At 41.7% G+C, this 19,888-nt stretch overlaps 2 long non-coding RNA genes across 3 annotated transcripts in view; one reads left to right on the top strand and one right to left on the bottom strand.

Moving 5' to 3' along the window:
* Window positions 1-399: 399 nt before the first annotated feature.
* On the bottom strand, window positions 400-1,503 carry LOC111925817 (uncharacterized). Its single transcript, XR_015282938.1, has 2 exons — window positions 1,433-1,503; window positions 400-1,312 (listed from the first exon to the last, which is right to left on the bottom strand). It is a non-coding gene; the product is annotated as an uncharacterized LOC111925817 (long non-coding RNA).
* Window positions 1,504-1,932: 429 nt separating this feature from the next.
* Window positions 1,933-19,888, top strand: part of LOC111925818 (uncharacterized) — a 56,859-nt gene continuing 38,903 nt past the window's right edge. The window contains exon 1 of one of the 2 annotated variants that reach the window (XR_015282936.1): window positions 1,933-2,306. This is a non-coding gene — a long non-coding RNA (uncharacterized LOC111925818). The remainder of the gene's footprint in view (window positions 2,307-19,888) is intronic. The other variant, XR_015282937.1, reaches the window with a different exon arrangement.

The following is a 19,888-nucleotide window of genomic DNA, read 5'->3' as shown; positions in this document are numbered from 1 at the left end:
TAGGTCAGATCTTAACTGAGAAACAGAAATGCAGCAAAAAAAAAATCTAAGGCTCTGTTTTGAGATGCACAGGATGGATGCCTGCACACTGATATTCATCTCTCAAGACTAAAGGCTGAGAAAGAACCTTCGTGCCATGTACAGGAGAAAAATCCAAGTTAGCCAAATCTATTTTTGCTAATCATAATATTGATGAACCTTCCATGGCCACAAGACTTGGTCTATGGCATACAAGCAGGAATTAGCCTTTATTACTGTCACATCTGTGGTGTGGGACTCCTACCATGGCAATCATCATCAAAGGGCAAGAGTCAGACGTTCTTCCTAGGAGGAAGCCCACATGGAGTACACAGCAGTGGGCTTTTACTGCCAGCATTCATAATCAGCACCATCAACTGCAGACTACTTTTCTGCTGCCATTAGTCACTAAGGATTGAGAGCAAATATGTGAGGAGAATACAATTAAATAGGTGCAAATGGAAAGCGGGATAAAATGCAACAGGACTTTACCAAAGGTATATTTTGTGAAACAATCACAGAACTCTCTGTGAGTAGAGGAAGGTTCCTGAATAAGGGGAAGGCAGAAGATTCAGCATGACTAGACCTCAGTCTGTGTTTGACACATAATTTCACAGAAAGCTGATACAGGGGTTGATAAGATGCTGCAGCATGGGTAAGAAGTTGTCTAAGAGATGTCACAGAGGAAATGCTCCCTCATGGAAAGAAGCTCCTGAAAGATCAAGCATCACAAATACCTGAAGTGTAACAGGTCCATCCATGTATTAAATTATGGACAGTACCAGTGACATTTCTTGATGGTGTGGCTGGGAGGAGCAACTAGGAGAAAGATCAGGATAGCCTGGAAAAGGGTTTGCATGAACTTGAGGACTTGAGGAATACTGACAGAAGTTCAAGCACTAGGCAACCAGAATATGTATTTTTAGAATAAACAATAATTATATCCAGTTTTGAGACTCATAACTGTGACTTACAGGGTACGACCCTGTGGCCGTACAAGTGGTACATATTTATAGGTCACCAAATGAGTGTAACATAGTGAGAGGACTAGAGGAAGTGGCCTTAAAGTGACACAGAGGAGATTCAGATTAGACAACAGAAAAAAATTTTCCACTATTAGTAGGGTGGACAGGTACTGGATAGCTGTCCAGGGAGGTAATGGAGTCACGATCCCTGGAGGTGCTCAGGAAGAGTCTGGATGTGGCGCTGGGAGATGTGGCTCAGGGTTGCAGTGGCAGTGCCAGGTGGACAGTCGGACTGGGTGATCTCAAATCGCGGTAATTCCGTGATAGTCCTGGGAAAGACAGGGAGACCCCAAGGTGGTGGTTTTCACCTCTGAGCTATCATTATTATATATTCTGCTCAATTCTTAGGTATATAAGGGACTTGGTGTAGCCAACAATACAAAACTGACGTAAGGACGGCTCAAGGGAGGCTTTTGGTCTCCCCCAACTCCTCTCTGCGGACCCCCAGCCGGGGACGTCGCTCAGCTTCTTCGCAAGTCCTTTTTCCCGTCCACCCCTGCCGCCTCTCCGAACAAGTCTGTGGACAGGACAGGACAGGACAGGACAGGACAGGACAGGACAGGGCAGGGCAGGACAGGACAGGACAGGACAGGACAGGACAGGACAGGACAGGACAGGACAGGGCAGGACAGGCCGCGCGCCCGGGTCCCTCAGGAACGCGCAGTCCGGACCGAGCCCTGCGCGCCCCGGGCGGCCCCGCGCGCTGCCCCCACCGGCCGCCCCGCGCCGCGCGCCGCGCGGGGGAGGCGGTCCCGCCCTCCGCGCCGTCCCATTGGCTCCGCGCGGGACTCTCCGCGCTCCCCGGCGTCTCATTGGCCGGGGCGCCCCCTGCCCCGAGCCGATTGGCGGAGCGGGCCGGGATCCCCTCCGGCGGGGGGGCGGCGCTCGGGCGGGGGCGGCCGCTCGGTCACCTGCGGCCGGGGCGGCCCAGCTCCCCTCCGCCGGCCCCGCCGGGGCGGCCGCGGCTTCACCGGGAACGGCCGGGAAAAACCGGAGAAACAAAGAACATGGCGAGGGGAGGAGGAGCTTACGCCGCCTCAACCGCCGGGAAGGGCGCTCCGGGGGCGTACAATGCCCGCCGCGGGGCGGGCTCGCTTCCCTCCGCCCCTTTTCCCCGCCCCTGTGGCCGGGCTGACGGGGGGCTGGGGCGGAACGGGACGGGACGGGCTGAACTGGACTGGACTGGAGATGGCCGTCGGGAGTGAGTCCGCTGTCTGCCGCAAGTTTCGCCCGGAGTGGGAAAGTTGGGCGGGACCCGTCCAGGTAAGGAGCGGGCGGGGGTCCCGCGGCACCTGCGGGCCGGGCCGCGCTCCCGCTCCGCCCGCAGCTCCCGGGGCTCCGGCCGCGGCCGCAGGTGCGGCAGGACGGGGCGGCCGTGCCCAGCGGGCCCCGCGGAGCCGGTGGGGGTCAGGCAGCCCTCGAGTCTGGAAACTTTGTAGGAACTTGGAAGGTTGTCCACACTGGTTGTCTCCCTGTCTGGGGAGAGCCGTCGCCGTGCGCTACCCCGTGGCACCTGACCCAAAACCTCGCGGGACTGTCAGGGCCAGAGCGGGAACCCCCTAAAAAGCTCTTCCTAAAATTGCGTGGAGTTACAGTCCTACCTGTGGAGAGGTGCCGGGACCGCTGCCCGTGTGAAAGGAGGATTCTCCAGGCGGTTTTCTTCTGGCGCCCGCGCAGAGTGCGGCTCTTCGCTGGTTTTTCTCAACTCTTAAATTATTCTTTAGCTCTGGTCTTGAATAAATATTGCTCATGTCAGAATGATTATGGTACTGTTGAGAGGCCTTGGTCGGGATTTTGATCCTTTTAGTTTGTGCTGAAATGGAGACTTTGTTGTTTTTTGTGGTTTTTTTAAACTTTTAAACTAATTATTTGAGCATCCGGTCTGAGGAGTAACTTAAATGTATCTAACTGAGCGTTCAGCTTTTCAGCGATTGTTTTAAGATGTCCTGAGATAGTTAGCTGAAGTTTGAATTTTCTGAAGTGTTTAGAAGTGAAGAGATGAATCACTGGGCTGCCTAAAGTCATGATTAATGCGTTCATAATTAATTCAGTTACGGTCCCGTCCCCCCCATCCTCCCGCAGATTCACATCGGAGCAGCTCAATTGCATATCAAAAGCCTCTTCTCATTTTCATTTAGTAAGTTATTAGACTTACGAACTGTTCTTGCTCCTTTAATTCTTGCTTTGCTCACAGCCTCAGCAATTGAAATGAAATTTTGGGGCAAGCATCCCTGTGTGTTTGCTAAGACACAAGTAATAAAGACAGCTTAGTGACAGAAAAACCAGGAGCGTAAATAGCTGTTATTTTCTATCAAAGGTTAATTAGTTATTATCTTTATATCTGCACATTTAAGTATAAGATGGATAAAATTTTAAGGTGAAAGTGCACAGCAGTTCTGGAAGGTACTGTTACACATTGCCCCAGTTTAAGAAGAATATCTCTTTAAAATGTGTTGACATTTAATTGACCTTTGAAAGTTCATTCTGTTAATCATACTCAAAGCACTAAAGCTATGGTTGACTGATCTGGTGCTCGTACATTCAGCCGTGCTCAGCATATAAATTCTGCAGCATAATTGCTACTTATTGAGCAAGAGTTTCTTTTCTTCTCCGAAAATGAGAAAGTTTTGCTTCGCCTCCGGCTGGGTGCTACGGGTAGAGTTGTGAATCCAAATGCTTTCCTGCCATCAGTTGTTGTGGCGGGTGTGGCCTCCAGCCAGGCAAGAAATTCCTTTGCTGAAGCTGTGGGTTTTTCCTTCCTGAGGCCGCACATAGGGCAAGGTAACCTTGAAGGTTACTTCTGTATCTACTTTGAGTCAAAACACAATAGGTCACTTTGCTTTTTATGTTTTAAGCTCCTCTATATGCCAGCTGTTTGAATGGAGAAGGCTGAGTTTAAAAAGGTCGATTGCAGAAGATAACTCTCTCTCTCCTCAAAAACTTGGCATGTAAACTCAAACCTAAAATACCCATGTTAATATGCATGCTACCTTTTTATGGCATAGCTTTGTTGTAACTCAAACTCATACAGATACAGGGATTGGAAGCATTACGTATGAGCTCACTGTCGAAAGATCTGGGCAAAAATTAATTTTTACTGGGTTCATTTTCTGGATAGATTTCCCGATGAGGTTAATATAGTTGGTAATAGTTTTTTGTGTGTTTAGACCTCTTGTCTCATATCATGACTTTGTAAGCATGTCTATTGCCTCATGAGAAATGAGGGAAATACTAAATGTTAGATGCAGTGTCAGTGATTCCTAATACATCATTAGCTCTTTGCTGTTACCATTGAAAACTAATTAATAGTTCTTAGTCATTAATCTACTTACAAAGTTAGAGACCTAGCATTGCTGTTGTAGTTTTCTAAGCTATTTTGTCAATGCTGCTTTTGTACTGGAGTGCCCTTGCCCTAACTGTGAAGACAAATATGATGTTCAAGGTGCATTTGCAGCCCAGTAACTGCCCTGACACTGTTGGGTTAGGAGCTGTTAAAGCCCACAGGGACAGGGATTGTCTCTGAACAGGTATTCATCAGGGCTGTATCCACCAGCACACGAGTTCTTTGAATACTAAAAAGCGATCCTGTGGTTGAGTTCTGTTTATTTTAGTAGAATAGATACAAGTACCACACATGATTCATTTCACTGATTCTTTAGTGAAATGAATGAAGATAAATGTGCCAAGAGCATGTCTGTACTTTCTGTACAGTTGACAGAAGGAGGAGGCAAAACATCCAGGGTAGCTTAAGGGCTGGAGTGTGCAGATGCCTGACCTGCAGCTGATGCCCGTAGCCCAGAGCTGGCACCCGCTTTGTCTTTGGGACTTGCAGGAAAAGGCCATGCAAGGTGTCCTCTCTCACCTCAGAGGACAACCTCAGGAACCAGCAGGACATATAGAGAGAGATCTCTGCAGCTTAGCTTTTATAGAGGCCTAAGTCTTGGGTCTAGCTAGGTGAAGGTGTCAATCCATTTGTTTTTTGCAGTTGCAAGCGCTGCCCTGGAATGAGATGCCTGAGCAGGCAGGGTCTCCTTCCCCAAAAGGGGGTCATCTCACTGAGTTGGAGGAGTGATTTGAATGTGGTGGCTCTCCTGGGTGGCAGAAGCTCCTGGTCTGAACCTCTCCTGTTGAAAGCAGTGGTCAAAGCATGGATGGCATCACCACATAGGCACAGACATTCCGAAGGGGGAGTGAAAACCAAGTTTTGAATTGTGGCTGAGACAGGCCTAGAGGGGGATTTAAACCTAAACTTTTCTTGTCCTAGTGTTTGTATTGTACAAAAAGATTTCTGGTGTATTCCCAAATTCATTATTTTATTGTTGGGATAAAGGACATACCTGGAAGTTGCACATTCTTGCACTTCAGCAGTTGAGAAGTGAGAGGGTGAGAAGGGGATTTGAGAACCACATGGTGGTTTGGACGTGCAGTATTGGTTCAATCAGTGTTATGAAGGCTTCAGTGTTGGTACAAGTAGCCGCTGGCAGGAAGCTGTGTGCTTGGAGGGTAGTAACAGCCAAGAATGGATGATTGAAGTTTTAATAATATCTAAAACTTTATCAGGCGCCTAAACCCTTGAGGGTTAAGAGGGAGAGTCTTATGAGGGTGATGGTTGATGTTCTTTCTATCTGCATTCCTAGATTACTATGAAGAGGATAATGTGAAGTTATTCTCGGAAGATTATGGCACTGCGAAAGGAATGTAGCACTGGGCCATAAATTAACCGGAACAGGAAAGGCTTATTCTCAACTCCAGTTTATTAACTCAGCCATATGCATATGTAACCCTTTGTACCAAAAACTTGTACTGTGTAAGTACACCTTTTACAATAGCAGCCTACCACAGTGAATAGATTTTTGTGCAGAAAAGTTTCCCCTTCTCTTTTAAGTTCAAGTATGTAGAAAATAAGTTTTATGTTATTCTGTAGGACTGCTTTTGTCTATGACATTTCATGTTGAATAAAACACATGATAATATGTTCTCGATGAGTGTTAGATCCATAGATGCTTTTTCTCTGTTACCATTTGAAATTTTAGAAGCATGTGTTAGAGTGTATACGTAGACAGGTTTAGTTGCATTTTAACATACTCACTGGTCAAGGTGAGCCCAAGCCATCCTAATGTGACATGCCCGACATAATCCCAAGGGGATTAGTTGTTAAGACAATTGAAAAATAAAGTCAGGTCTTGCTTCAGTGGTTTTCCTTAGTGACACATGTTCTAAATTAAAGCTTTTGCAGCAAGTTGATTATAAACTTTCTATGAGTCTAAGCAACTGAGAACTGTTCTTGGACCTGTCAAGAGATGGACTCATAGCTCTAATTTTTAGCTGACTACTAAATCTATATTTATCCACCAGGGATTTTCCTCACTATTGACCATCAGAAAAGTGTTGATTTTTTTTAATAGAAAAAGGTTTCATATATGCCCTGTTTCTTTTTCTGTTTCTTTTCCATAATCTCTGGGCAGTTATTTCTGCTATCATGAGTAAAATGCAGTTACTCGGCCTGTTTGGATGTGTGAAAAGTTGTGTATGGGCAACATTTAGAGTAACTCTTTGTGACTTATACTGAAAACTTTGGGGTGAAGGTGAGGAAGAAGAATAATTTCCCAGTGCCTGGAGTTAATCAGTAGGGGTTTCTTCTCATTTTGTGCCTTTCTCCTACCTGTCATTTCTCACATGCAGCTCCATTTTAGCTGTTCCAGAAGGGCTCACTCTGCCTTCTCTTCTTGCAGAAGTGTGTGTGTTCTTTGGCATGTCAGCATTGATTACTTTGTAGTAGTTTTTTGAGCACTTTGGAGCTTCCCCAGTGTCTTAGCTAGGGCATTTATGGTGGTAAGCCTTCTCTCCTCTTTGCTTCACTGATAAGTCTAATGCTTTCTCCTTCTTTGTAGGACTGAATTATGCCGCTCTTTCAACTTGGTGGGCGTGTTTTTGTCATGTGCTTATGAGTCTCTTGTAACTTCTGCTTCTGAAAAGTTGAGAGGAAAGACCTTTTCAGGGGGATGAGGATACAGGTTAACATTAACAAGATTCAGGTTTATGGCCCTGTCAGTATGATGTCGGCATTTTATCTGATAGGCCAGAATATTTAATTTCGAACTGTGGGATCAAGCAAGTGTTGACTGATGTTCAGCCTCATTCTGTCCCCTCATTACATAAGCCTGGTCACACCCAAGGAAAGGAGAGGCTGCTGGAAATAAATGAAGAATGGGACTTGAGTAGGTATATTGCCCCAGTGGGTATGTGTGCAAAGGTTAGTACATTTGCTGCACACGAACTCTAGTTTTGTTCTTTAAATGTCGCTGTTATATATTTCTTTCGCTATGAATAAACAAGTGTTTTCTAAAATACTTTAGAAATTGTGTTCTTAATAAGGCTGTTTTCTACACAATTCTAGTGGATGTTTTGCTTCACATAGTACCCAGTAGTTCTCTTTCATCTAGAACTTATTTCTGGTAATGTTCAAGTACCTTTGGGACAAGAATAATCAATGCATTGCACAACCTCATGGGTAAGGTGTGAGGTGAAGCCTTGCAGACTCTTCTGCAACATCTGGATGCTTGTGCAGTTCACTGTGGAGCATATGAAGTTGCAATAGTGTAGGGGTCAGAGGCTGTATTTGTTTTGATCTGCTGGAGATAAAGGATAAACATTATGATTGTGCTAATTATTTTGAGAGTCTTTATGTCCCAGTTTTGTGTTTGAGCTCTAAATGAGGAAAGGAGTGATGGGAAGTAAGAAATGGCCTTCCTTGTATTTGCAGGGAATCTGGGATGGATGCAGTGTCCTACCTATAAGCAAGCAGAAATGATTCCTGCATTAACAACCTGACCTTGAAACTGGAAATATGAGGGTAAACTTGAAACATGTGAGGTGTGAGCCACTGGGCTAGATCATAGTTAAAGTCCCTGCTTTCCTACAGCAGGGTATAAAATAGTTCCCCAGGAATGTGACTTCAGCAGAAATTACATGTCCTGAATAAAGGAAATAAGAAATGTGTGTTAGGAGAGAGTTTGCAAAATATGGGATGAAAGTGTTCTAGAACTTGGAGGATGTTTGGGCAGAATTTTTTGTTTATACACGGTTCTGGTCAGCCCAACATATGTCTGTTCCTGCATGCAGGGATCTCAGGTGTGTGCCATAACTGTAATGTGTCCCCTATGCCAGAGGCTTATCACTGCAGCTGTATTTTGCCTTTGAAATGGACAGTGCAGCTGAATGAGTTGTAAATGCTTCAGGTATTTTGTTCACACTTTTGAAGCTAAGTAAATGTCCTTTTCTAAGCTTGGGATCTGTTATATTAGGCTTCCTTGGACAATGCGTCTCCCATAAAACTATGAGAAGTTACTACCATTGGAGACTGTTTTCTGTTCTAATATATGCTGTTTATTCTTGTGCTGACCCAGTACGTGGTCTTAGTATTTATCTGACATAAGAATCCACAAACTTAATGGCTCTGCACTGGGAGGTGATGCAGCAGTGGGGAGTTAGGCACAGTTTCAGGTCAGACACTATACTGCTCATGGAGCAGCAGCTGGCATGGCACTTGGCTCTGCCGACAAGGAGAGAGAAATGCTTTGAACCACCTGGGTGTCACCCACTTCTGCCAGCTGATACCAAAGAACAGTCAAACCTGTTGCATATTCCTTTCTGGCCAGTGCTTAAGGTTTGCAGGCTTCACAGTAGTTCCCTCATGACACTGAAATGGAGAGGAGTAAGCAACACCATACTGTCCACTGATGCTGTAGCAGAGCATAAATAGTGCTCATACTCCTCTTTAGCTTTCACTTGTTGCTACAGCTGGTTGGTGGAGATGTGTTCATTGAAGGCATCTTTGTTTCATGTGGCACATCCAAAATGGATTCAAGTACCTTCAGAAGGAGTGCAAATTGATAAATAATATGTTTTGAGTAGATACATTTCAGTTAATAAGTGCTACATCCTGCACTTCTTTTGCTTTTGTTTTGTGCTCATAACTTAGATTTCAGAACTGTTGTGTGTGTTTTCTTCCTCTACTTTAGGTTGGTTTACTTTAGTTCTCCTTACTTTGTTTTTTCTATGCTCTTCTCAATCTCTGTTTCTTTTGGTTTTTCCTAATACTGTGGTTCTGTCTTGTGTATCGGAACATAGAGAACAGGAGTTCTCTATGTCCTTCTTCCTCTAGAATGATTGTGTGAATAAATTCTTCTCCATCTTAAAGGGTCTGGGGAGTTTGCTTTCCTGAAATGATGTTAAATCTGAGATTATGTGGGTGGTTTTGTTTGTGTAATCTCTATGTTTCTTAATATAATAAATGAGAATTCATTATGCCTACCTCTGGTGGGAAATTTAAATTCTTCAGTGTTGTTTCTGAATACTTATGCTTCCTTAGCAGTTAACCTTTATCTACATGGATTGAGAGACAGCTGCGTTCAGGAGTAATGTGTCACTTTAAACACATTCTGAGTTTTAAATGACAGTACCAGAAAAGGACACAGTTGTAATAATGGTTGTTAAAAGCTATATGACTTCTTGTGGACAGCCCTAATAATGAGAACTATGTGATATGAACTGCTGAACTTCTGGAATTACAATAACTTCTGTTCATGTATGTGATTCAGATTCCTGGAAATCTGAGGAGCAGCCTTTGGTGGATGAAGAATGTAATTCTCCCTGGAGATGTGGGTATCCCTTTTGAAGGGGACTGAAGTAGAATCAGCTGATATCCAAGGAGTAAGTTCTTGGGCTTTTTTTCACCAGATATATTGCTAGTGAGGTGCACTGTAATCCACTTGGATGGATTAGAGGCTGATTAAAGTCTTTAATGATTAGACATTGAGGAGAGAATTTTGGGAAGATGCTCAAGAAAACTAGGCAGTAAATGTTGTTCATGTTTTTACCAAGAGTTTTGACATCTCATTCCCAAATGTTTGGATGTTTTGTGTATTGTTTGGTGCATAATTTCAATTGTTTGTATGCAACTGCCTGCTTAGTGCAGGGGGAGGCTGTTGCTTCTGGCATTTTAGAGCTAAAATGCAGCTGGGAGAATTGGATTCATGTGCAACAGTTGGAGATACTCATGCTGTGTCATAACAGCTGTGAACTCAAGTTCATATAAGTAATGTGTGCTTAATCTTCCTTTGCTGTCAGTGACAGGAAGAGGAGGAATAATATTTTCCCATATTTAATGATGATCTTGAAGTTTTTGACAAGCAAATTTGAAAATGTAAACTACAAAGCAATTTAGGAAATAATTGCCATGAGTTATTTTTTTGCAAATTCTATGTAGCTTTTAATTTGCATTTTCATCTATTGCTATTCCAGTGTTAATCTGATATGATTAAAAACTAATTTACCTGTCTGACTTACCCCGTCACCTCATCTATATGGAAGGTAACAGAAGAGGTAGAGGCCCTTTTTTGAATTCTAGGAACACTTGGCAAGTTTTGGTTTAGTTGTTTGTTTGCTTTTGTAGTTCTTTCTTTGTCACCAATAATCCGTTCATCTGACTTAGAAATTTCAGGGGAATGAGAGAAAAGCATGGGAAAGCTTTTTTTATTTTTTTTTTTTTCACAGAACAGGGCTTAAGTGCTACCAGTTTGCCCCTTTCTCTTTCTGGGACATTAACTATAAATTCATGAAGACATTGAAAAGTTTGAATTATGTTTCTTTTGTGTTATGTGTATTTTACCTGTTTAGGTGTGTTTCACCTTATTAAGATCAGCATGTATCAAGCCCTGTTGATTGCTATTTGAGTCTTGGACAATTTCTTACTAAACACCTCTGTAAGAATACTTTACAAATTAAATATCAGAGTGGTAAAGACAACTCATTGCCTTCCCCTGCATAACAGTCCATACTGAGTGACTCACACTTTTAGACTGACCTTCTTTTGACTTTCATACAGATATAATCTGTTTGTGTTTTTAAAATGGAAAGGTAGTCATATATGGAGTGGAATTGCATATGGTTGCTGATATAATGACCCTCATGTAATGAATTCCATTTTTTAGCCATCCTACATTTTCTCCCTTTAAGGTATAGATATTAGGCCAGTATATTTACAATTGAAATGATAATTTATCGTCATGAGTAAGTGTAATTAGGCTGAAATACTTCCATTCTGCAATCAGTGTTTTGCATTTGAGGTTTTTTGTTTTGTTGGTTTTTTTTTTTACTTTCTATGCATATTTTTTTACAAGGTGATTTAAGTGTATTTCTTAGCTGGTTTGTAATAAATAAGATGGAACTTGCCAAGAGAGAAACTCTTTTCCTTTTATTCTGAAGTATTGTTATAGCAAATATATTTTCTTATTTTCCTGTTCTTCAATAGATCTAACATAGGAAAGGCCATTACCTCCTCATATTGCCAACTTGGTGAAAAGTTGGGGACCTTACTGAGAGTTTCATAGCTTGTCATGATAGCTCTCCCTAGGAGAGGGTGAGTGGATTCTGTGGCTGTGGTGTGGTATATAGATGCCAAGTGCTAGGAATTCCTGGAATGTAGAGTTGTGCAGCACTGATAAAGTTTGCTTTGTTTCCTTAGTGACTTGACCCATTGAGAAAATGTGATTCCCTAGGAAGCTTTAGGAGCTCAAAGTTTATATTGAATAAAGGGACAGGCCCTAGCATAATTCTGCTTGTTTTCACCTGCTGCCTGAAAGATTAATTTTCTTAACCTTAGTATAGAAAATACAACCCTGAGTTTTGAAAGTGATTTATAGAGATCCTTCACACTTATCAGTTTGAGTAAATAAGCCACAGGCTTCTGCGTTCCAGCTAGTCTTTTCATAACCTACTCGGTTTACAGTGTGGTAATTTCATTTGGGGGTAAGAAACTTTCAAGGAAAAACACCTTCTAATTAGTGTGATATAATCACTCTGCTTGCCTGCTGCGGTTTCATATGACTTCAAAAAAATAGTTGAGTGATTAATCTTTAATTTTCCCCATCATTAACTTAATAAGGAAATGGGATATAGAACAAAAAACAAACAGCAGAACTGTACAACTGAGACGTTGTTATGCCAAATCTTTTTGGCATTTTCATTTGGTGAGAAATGCCATTCTGCCAACTCTACGTGAAGAGTAGCAGCAACTGGTTAGCTCAAATAATTTGTAGAAACCTTGAACTTTATTGAAGCCTTTGCAGAGCCTGCTGTACAACTTCTTCCCTCTTCCCCACAGTCCCCTGTGGGCTGGGTGGTGGGTTTTTTTCCAATGGTTTTAATTAGAAGCAAATATTGCATAAGCTAACTTCTAATATAAAATAATTTCCATGTATCCACTTTTCTGAGGGGAAGGAAGCCATCCCAGACACTTTAGTGAAATACCCTTAGGAAGGGGTTGGTTCTATTTTTGTGCCGGTTACTATCTTTAGCTGCTGTGCTGATAAGTGAACTTTGTTGTGGAGTAATGCAGTTTTTGTATGAATGTGACAGGACTGGTCAAGTCTCTTGGAGAACAAAAACAAATACAACAGTGGAAGCAAGTTGCTCTTTTTGTACGTCTTTATTTAATTCTTACTGGGTGTAAAGCAGGCAACATAATAGTAGAAGTGTAATGCTTGAATAGAAAATATGCCTGGCTGTTTGCAAATGTTCCTCTGGGAGCTGTACTTTATTTCATTAATAAATACTATAAAAACAGTCCAGTGTACATCTGTGGGCAGCAAGACAGCAACAGAAGTTGTAGTGATCATAACTAACCTGCTTGGAGGCTTCTGCATGTTAATAATATAAAATAAACAGCCAAGGAATGTGTATTGCTGTTGACAGTGAGCGACTGTAAACATCCTCGACTGGAAGCTGTGAAGCAGCAGATGGGGCTTTCAGTCGGATGTTTGCAGCTGCCAACTGCCACAGACGTCAAGAAATGTTTGACACTTAAAACATAGCTGTCTGTTTAAGACTTTTATTTCATTTATCACAGGCATACGAATTAGGCCAAACTTTTCTACTGCTTAATCTTTCTTGTGATGTCTGTGTCTTAATATCTAGAAATCATCCAATCTCTGTTAGGAAGAACCAAAAATGAAATCGAGTTAAATTTTTAACTGTAAACTCAGTTCTAAGTTTTCAGAGTTGCTTGTTTGTACAGGTTGCTTGGTTTTGTTTTTAGACTCCACTAGAAAGTTTTCACAAGATTATTTCACATCTTTATCATCTCTCCAATGGTTCATTTACAATTTGAAATCCTAAGCCTTGTAGGAACTAGTTTCTTGTGGAAACTAGAAATTCACCAGTAAGCAAAACTGGGGGGAGGGGAGTGGGGGAAGTATTAGAAATTTATATTTCCTGTAAGAGATCCAACCCTTTAAAATGATGGGGAGGTCAGGGAGATTTTATGTGTCCAGGTTTACCCCTGATGTATCATAGCATCACAACTGTTTTAGGGTTCAGTGATCTTCCCCTTCACCCTCCCTTGCAAAAAAAAAAAAAAAAGAGGAAGTGTTAAAAGTTGATTCATACTTTTCTAGAAGTCAATTGAGACAATTTCAAAATTCCAGTCCTGCCAACTAATTATGTGTGTGGGTGGACCCTGTTGCTGAAATAACCACCATAAGACACAGTGAACAATTTCTGTGATTAGGACACTACTTAAGGGTGATTGCTATCATACCAGAAAAAGAGCAATGAGGTTGTAGCACATAACTGATTTTAGCTGATATTTAAGTTGATATTGAATTCCTTCTTGAGAGAACATAGAGAACATAGGCATCTGCTTGGTACATATGTTAAATATCTATGCTTTTGGTAAACTGAGTTGTGTTGTTAATTTTTTTTTCCTTGTTCTCAGTGTCCTTTTTTCTCCAATATGTTTTTGTACATGTCTGTATAAAAGTATGAGAGGACATAATCTAAACATTAATCTGTCCCTTTACATTTCACATAAGATGCAGATGCTCTAAGATTTTCTGGACTTTTTGACTTGTTTTGTAGTTTAATATTCTGGTCAGAGCTCTTACAAAAACATTATTGTAGGTAGGTAAAACAGTATCTACAATGTCAAAACTCCCATGTTTTGTATTTGAGAAACTTCACTAGTTTGGGTTTTGCAAATAGCATTCAGTGAAGATCAGTAAACTTGTCAGATTCAAATTATATTGTATTCCAGTAATGCTTGAAGGTCCCATTAGGACTAGCACTGTACATCATCTGCACACTTCTTCTTCATAACAAGGTATGAGGTCTCCCAGAAAGGATTTACAGTCAGATTCTAGACCAGTGGCGTCAAAGTGGAATTTAGATGATGTGGGTAGGTGTCACGTGGAAAGACTGAGAGGAGGAGGGCAGAGGCATGGACATTCTTAGTGGCTTTGAATTGCTTGCTAATTAAAATGTAAGAAGACAAAAGACATATCTTCTTAGCCAGTTATTTATTTGGCTGTAAATATCTTGAAAGATGATGGTTTAGTCAGATGGCATATGGATTTGAAATTAGGACAGACACTGAGGAAGCTGTGATTTTAAGTTGATGATTTCTTTCTTTGCAGATGGAGCAGGTGAAATGGGCAGAGGTTTCTAAAAAAGCCTTGTTTTGTAGATCTGATGACTCAGATCAAATAATTTTGAAGATCAAATGATCGGAAAAGCTTGTAGTAAACTCAGAAAAAGAAAATTCAACAAATACAGCATTTGACTTAAAATAATTGGAAATTTAATTCAGGGCCAAGGTAATTGGTAGCTGATAGTTGTTCAGGGTATGGCTTACATGGGCTGTAGAAATAGCTGAATTTTTTGTATTTATGGCAGAAGAAAAATGGGAATTATGGGTGACAGTCAGGTTACATTTGTGAATGATAGAGGTGGGTGTTACTGCTGACAAAGTAAAACAGTAATGAAAAGAGTTGTGGCTTAACAAATAACAAGTGCTTAGAGGAGTCTTTCTGGGCTTAAAACTGGCTTTATTTGCAACCATGAGAACCTGCTAAGTGAGCTTGTAATGAAATTTATGAGACTGGGATGCACTTGAGAAATGCCATCTAGGCAGAGGATTCTTGACGTAATCTCATCTGGAAAGCTTCGTGATAGTTTTGAAGAGGATTGAGCAATAGGAAAAGACTTGCATAGGCAGAGTATTTAATATCAAAAGCATTAAGTACCTCCTGTGAAGATTTACATATTGATAATATTTGTGCTTTGGCAGGAAATTCTTTCAATACCCATTCTATTACTCTTCTTCCTGAATTACGTACTGTCTCAAAGTTCAGCATGTTTCCTCTCGGAAAATGTAGTAATATGTTGAGACTGTTTTCTTCAGCCTCTAATCACACTACATGCACATGCGTTTTCTTTGGAAAAAGCAGCTTCAGACACGTAACCTGCTCATCTGCCAGCTACCTCTTAAAAACTGCTAGGGCTAAACTTCAGAAGAGTTTATGGTGGTTTGACCCTGGCTGGATGCCAGGCACCCATGAAAGTCACTCTAACACTGCCTTCCACAACTGGACAGGGAAAGGAAATAAAAGATTCATGAGTTAAAATAAGGACAGAAAGAGATCACTCATCAAATGTTGTCACTGGCAAAACAGACTTGACTTGGGGATATTAATTGAATTTATTACCATTCAAAATTAAAGCAGAATAATGAGAAGTAAAACAAAGCTTAAAAGCACCTTTCCCCCACTCCTCTGTTCTTCCCAGGCTCTACACAGTGGCAAAGGGAGATGGAGAATGGTGGCTACGATCAGTTCATCACAGATTGTTCCTGATGGTGCTCAGGGAGAGGAGACTTTCTCTGATCAAGTGTGGGATCACTCCCATGGGAGACAGTTCTCCAGGAACTTCTCCAGTGTGAGGCCTTCCCATGGATTTAAGTTCTTAACTGTTCCAACATGGGTCACTCTTCCAAAGGGTGCAGTCCTTCAGGCACAGCCTGATCCCCCAGTGTGTGTCCCCCACAGGGTCACAAGTCATACCAGGAAGCCTGTTCCAGCATGGGCTCCTCTCTCCATGAGTCTGTGCATCCCTGCCGAGAGCCTGCTCCAGCACAGACTTCCAGCAGGGTCACAGCATCTTTTGGGCTTCTACCTGCTCAGGTGTGGGTCTCTTCCATGGGCTGCAGGTGAATCACTGCATCCCCACAAATGCAGGGGAATCTCTGCTCCAGTGCCTAGAGCACCTCCTACCTTTCCTACTCCACTGATCCTGGTGTTTTCATAGTGTTTCTCTCACATACTCTCACTCCTCTCTTCTTTGAGACTAATCTTTTTTTTCATAATAACTTCTTTTCCTTCTTAAATATGTTATCATGGGGCACTACTACCTTTTCAGACTGGCTCAGTCTTGGCCAGCAGCAGGTCCATCTCACAGCTGGCTGTCATTGGCTCTGCCAGACATGGGGAAAGCCTCTGGCAACTTCTCACAGAAGCCACCCTTGTAGTCTCCACTGCAACCAAAACCTGGCCATGCAAACCCAATACAAGAGTGTTAGGGCAGTGGCCCTTATTTTCTGTCTGAAATAGCAGCTGGCCACTAGCTTTGTCTTACCTTGAATATTGTGTATGCTGTCTTACCTGGTACTTGTTGAGGTCACCATCTCCCTGAGTAGGCAGGGTGTTGTTTTCAGGCCCTGGCTTTCAGATTTGGATAGGTCATCCATCCATCTATCTATGGAATTAACAATGTATTCTTAAAAAGCTTCTTTGCTCCCCAGCCCTGTTTGAAAGAAAAGAACAGGTCTTGTCTGAGTGTTCTTGGTTTTGACTCTGCAGAGGTTGTGTCTGCCAACCAGGACGGAGGGAAGTAAAAGAGGAAAATCAACCAGCACTATTTACATCTGCATGCTTTTTATGGAAATCATCTTTAAAATGACAGGGCAACTGTTGGAAATGGCCCAATCCATCTGCCTACGTAGGCACTTGTTACGAAGAAAATACAGGTGATAATGTGCATGGAAAGCTTTCAGTACTGACCTGCTGTTCCTACTCAAGCTACACTCAAAACCATTTATTGTTCAGATATGTGCTTTAACTCTTTGCTTGAAAAGTGTGTTTAATCGCCCTGTTTCTTGAGAAGTGTTGTAGTCCACAGCCTCAGGATCTCGTCCAGAGAAACCGCAGGGTTCTGGAGACCAGCATGGAACACCAAGGAGACGGGCTCCTGTTCATGAAACCATTTCTTCATCATGGGAACAAACTCAGATCCAGAACAGAGAGCCCCGAACAGAGGCCGAGCAGGGGTTTTTGAGGGACAGAACTCTTGAAGGTCTCCACCTTTGAGGGTGGAGTTCAGGGTCAGGGACCACTAGAAACACACCAAGGGAGAAACCCCCAGGGACTCAAACCCAATCAGAACTCCTGGGCTGCCCTTCACAAGGGGTTTGGGGTGGGACAATGCTTATCTGAAACTAACTCTGCCTCCCCGAGGCACGTCACAGCAGAGAAGTTCTCTTTGTTAACTGTATGTGAAATAGGCATTAAACAATGTGCTTGTGTTGTTTAAAAGAAGATTAATTAATCCCGTATCATTAAAAAAAATCTGAATTAGAAAGGATGATTCCTTTGAGTTGAAATCAATTAAGTTGAATTTGGCATATTTTTCCCCTTTAAGCAGTAATTTATAGACCAAGATGCATGAACACCGTTTTTTTTCTATTGACATACACAGGCTATTTTGGTTTTTTCCTAAAGCTTCAAATAGTTATTATGAAACAAATAAATGAACAAAGGATATGGGAAGGAAGCCACGTGCCATGCAGTGACAGTGTTTTTCCAGATGATAGCTTGAGGCATCTTTTTTAGCTGTGGATGTCAACGTAGCTGCTTTTATTTAACAATACATCTCTTAATTTAATATGGATAACCAGCATTTTCCTCCAATTCAGGCTTCCTGTTATTGGCACTTGGATTTTTCTTGTGAATAAATCAGAAATACTTCTGTAACTTTGTTTTGTGTTGCTGAAGTATTTTTTCTTCCCCCCCCTGCTTCCTTTTACATCTTTTGATTAAATACATACCTCCTTTCATAGTGCAGAGCATAGAAAATTAATTCAAGAACTTCTGCCTGTAGCAAGGTAAGACTATCAGTGGAAGAGAGGGTTATTGCTCAGAGCAGTTTTTTTGCAATCTCCTTTGGGCATCCAGGTGTATTTCGGTCAGTAATAGGTCTTTTAGTAGGTCTTTGAGCATTGACCTGGAGGAGCTCTGAGCCATTCTGTCTTCTTCATTGCACTCCTTTTTTAACTCTTCTTGTGTAAGGACAGAGGGCCTGCTTTTAGCTTTCCAGGATGCTGTGCAGAGATCTTTTATCTCTTTGCTTTCACCATATCACTCATCTCTTTGCCTTTCCTTGACTCACCTCTATTCATTAGATGCAACTTAAACTGCTTGCTTTTGTCTTCATCACAGCCTGTACATGAAATAACTCCCACATCCAGTTGTTCTGTAATGCTGTTATTCTCTGTTATGGACCTGCACTTTTTCAGTCCTTTTCAAACTTTTTTCCATGGTCTCAGAAATAAGAGGTTAATCAGTCAACAACCTTTTTAACTACTTTGTTGTAGTAAAAGCTTTGGAAGAGTTTGTGCACTCTGCTGAAGGCCATAGGCTGTTAAGAGGGTTCTTACAGTAATGTTTATAGTACTCTCTTTCCTCTTGCCCTCTTCACCTTCTGTATACTTAGAGAATAGGATTAATATTTTTATATTGCAGTGTTGACTTTGCAGACTTGATAGCTGCATTTCTGATGTGTGCTGCTATTTCTGGGGAAGCTGTCTGCTTTGTTCTGTGTAGAAGAGTGAAAACATTTTACTTCCTCCCGAAAGATTTTCACCATTCTGCATAACAACTTGTATATCCTTAATGTTCCTTTATATATATTTGTGTATACGCATGCTTGAAACGAATTGTATTAAGAAATTCCACTATACAAGAATGATATACTTTGCCTTGTATTTTTATTAGTGTATGTGTACATATGTGTATACACACACACACATGTGTATCAGGCAAGAAGGATAAGAAAGAGGCAAAGGAAGCTGTGCAAATGGATGGGGTTTTTTTCTACCCATTGCCTAGATGTGCATTCTGTGCAGAGTAAACCAGCCTTGTGTTCTATAATTTCTTAAAAAAATTAATTGCTAGCATTCTACCTGTAGTTGATGGCATTATTCAATGGAATATGTGCTTATCTGAAGCTCTTGTGCAGAAATTAGTGGTTTAAAATAATAAAGCAACTGAATACTTAGTCTACCTGCATTAAGTTCAGATGCTCCTGTTTCTTTAGAGCAAGGATCTTACTAGTGTGTCAGCAATTTTATGGAGGCCAGAATGATCTGTGAAGTTCCGTTATTTTGATTGTTAAAAGCCATGTAACCTTAAAGCCTTTCTAGATATCTGATGTGATTCTGGGATTCAGAGCAATGATTAATTCTCTAACTATAAATGTTCCTCATCAACATCCTGAAATGTTTTCAAAACATACAGAGGGGTTTTTGACAGCTTAAACTAAACAAGGATGAAATAGCAGAAAGCCTATGTGAGACACATTTACTTGCTGTCTCCTTGAAATCATACCTGCTATGAGGGGTTTTGGTCTTTTGTTTGAGTAGTGATGTCCCTGAAGACACTGCAACCAGTAAATGGAGCTTCTGTGTAATGCATGGAAAGCAGTGAAAGCAAGGAAACTGGCTTAGGTCCTAGATTTACAGGGTAAGGGCAAGACCCAACTAGAAGCAGAGGGAAAAGCATATAAAGCAACACTCAAATGGCTCTGCAGAATTGGCACAATGTCCTGTCTGCTAAACGTTCTACAGGTCTTCTTAGAGAAATTTGCATGTACAGAAGCATCTTCAGAAATATTTGAAAGACACAGGTCAGACTTGAAATGGCTGTATATATTCTGCAGAGCTTGTTAGATGAGGCTCA

This window comes from Cyanistes caeruleus, chromosome 2 (assembly GCF_971803275.1).
Source record: "Cyanistes caeruleus chromosome 2, bCyaCae1.hap1.1, whole genome shotgun sequence".
Classification (NCBI taxonomy): Eukaryota; Metazoa; Chordata; class Aves; order Passeriformes; family Paridae; genus Cyanistes; species Cyanistes caeruleus.
This window is presented reverse-complemented; position numbering and strand designations above follow the sequence as displayed.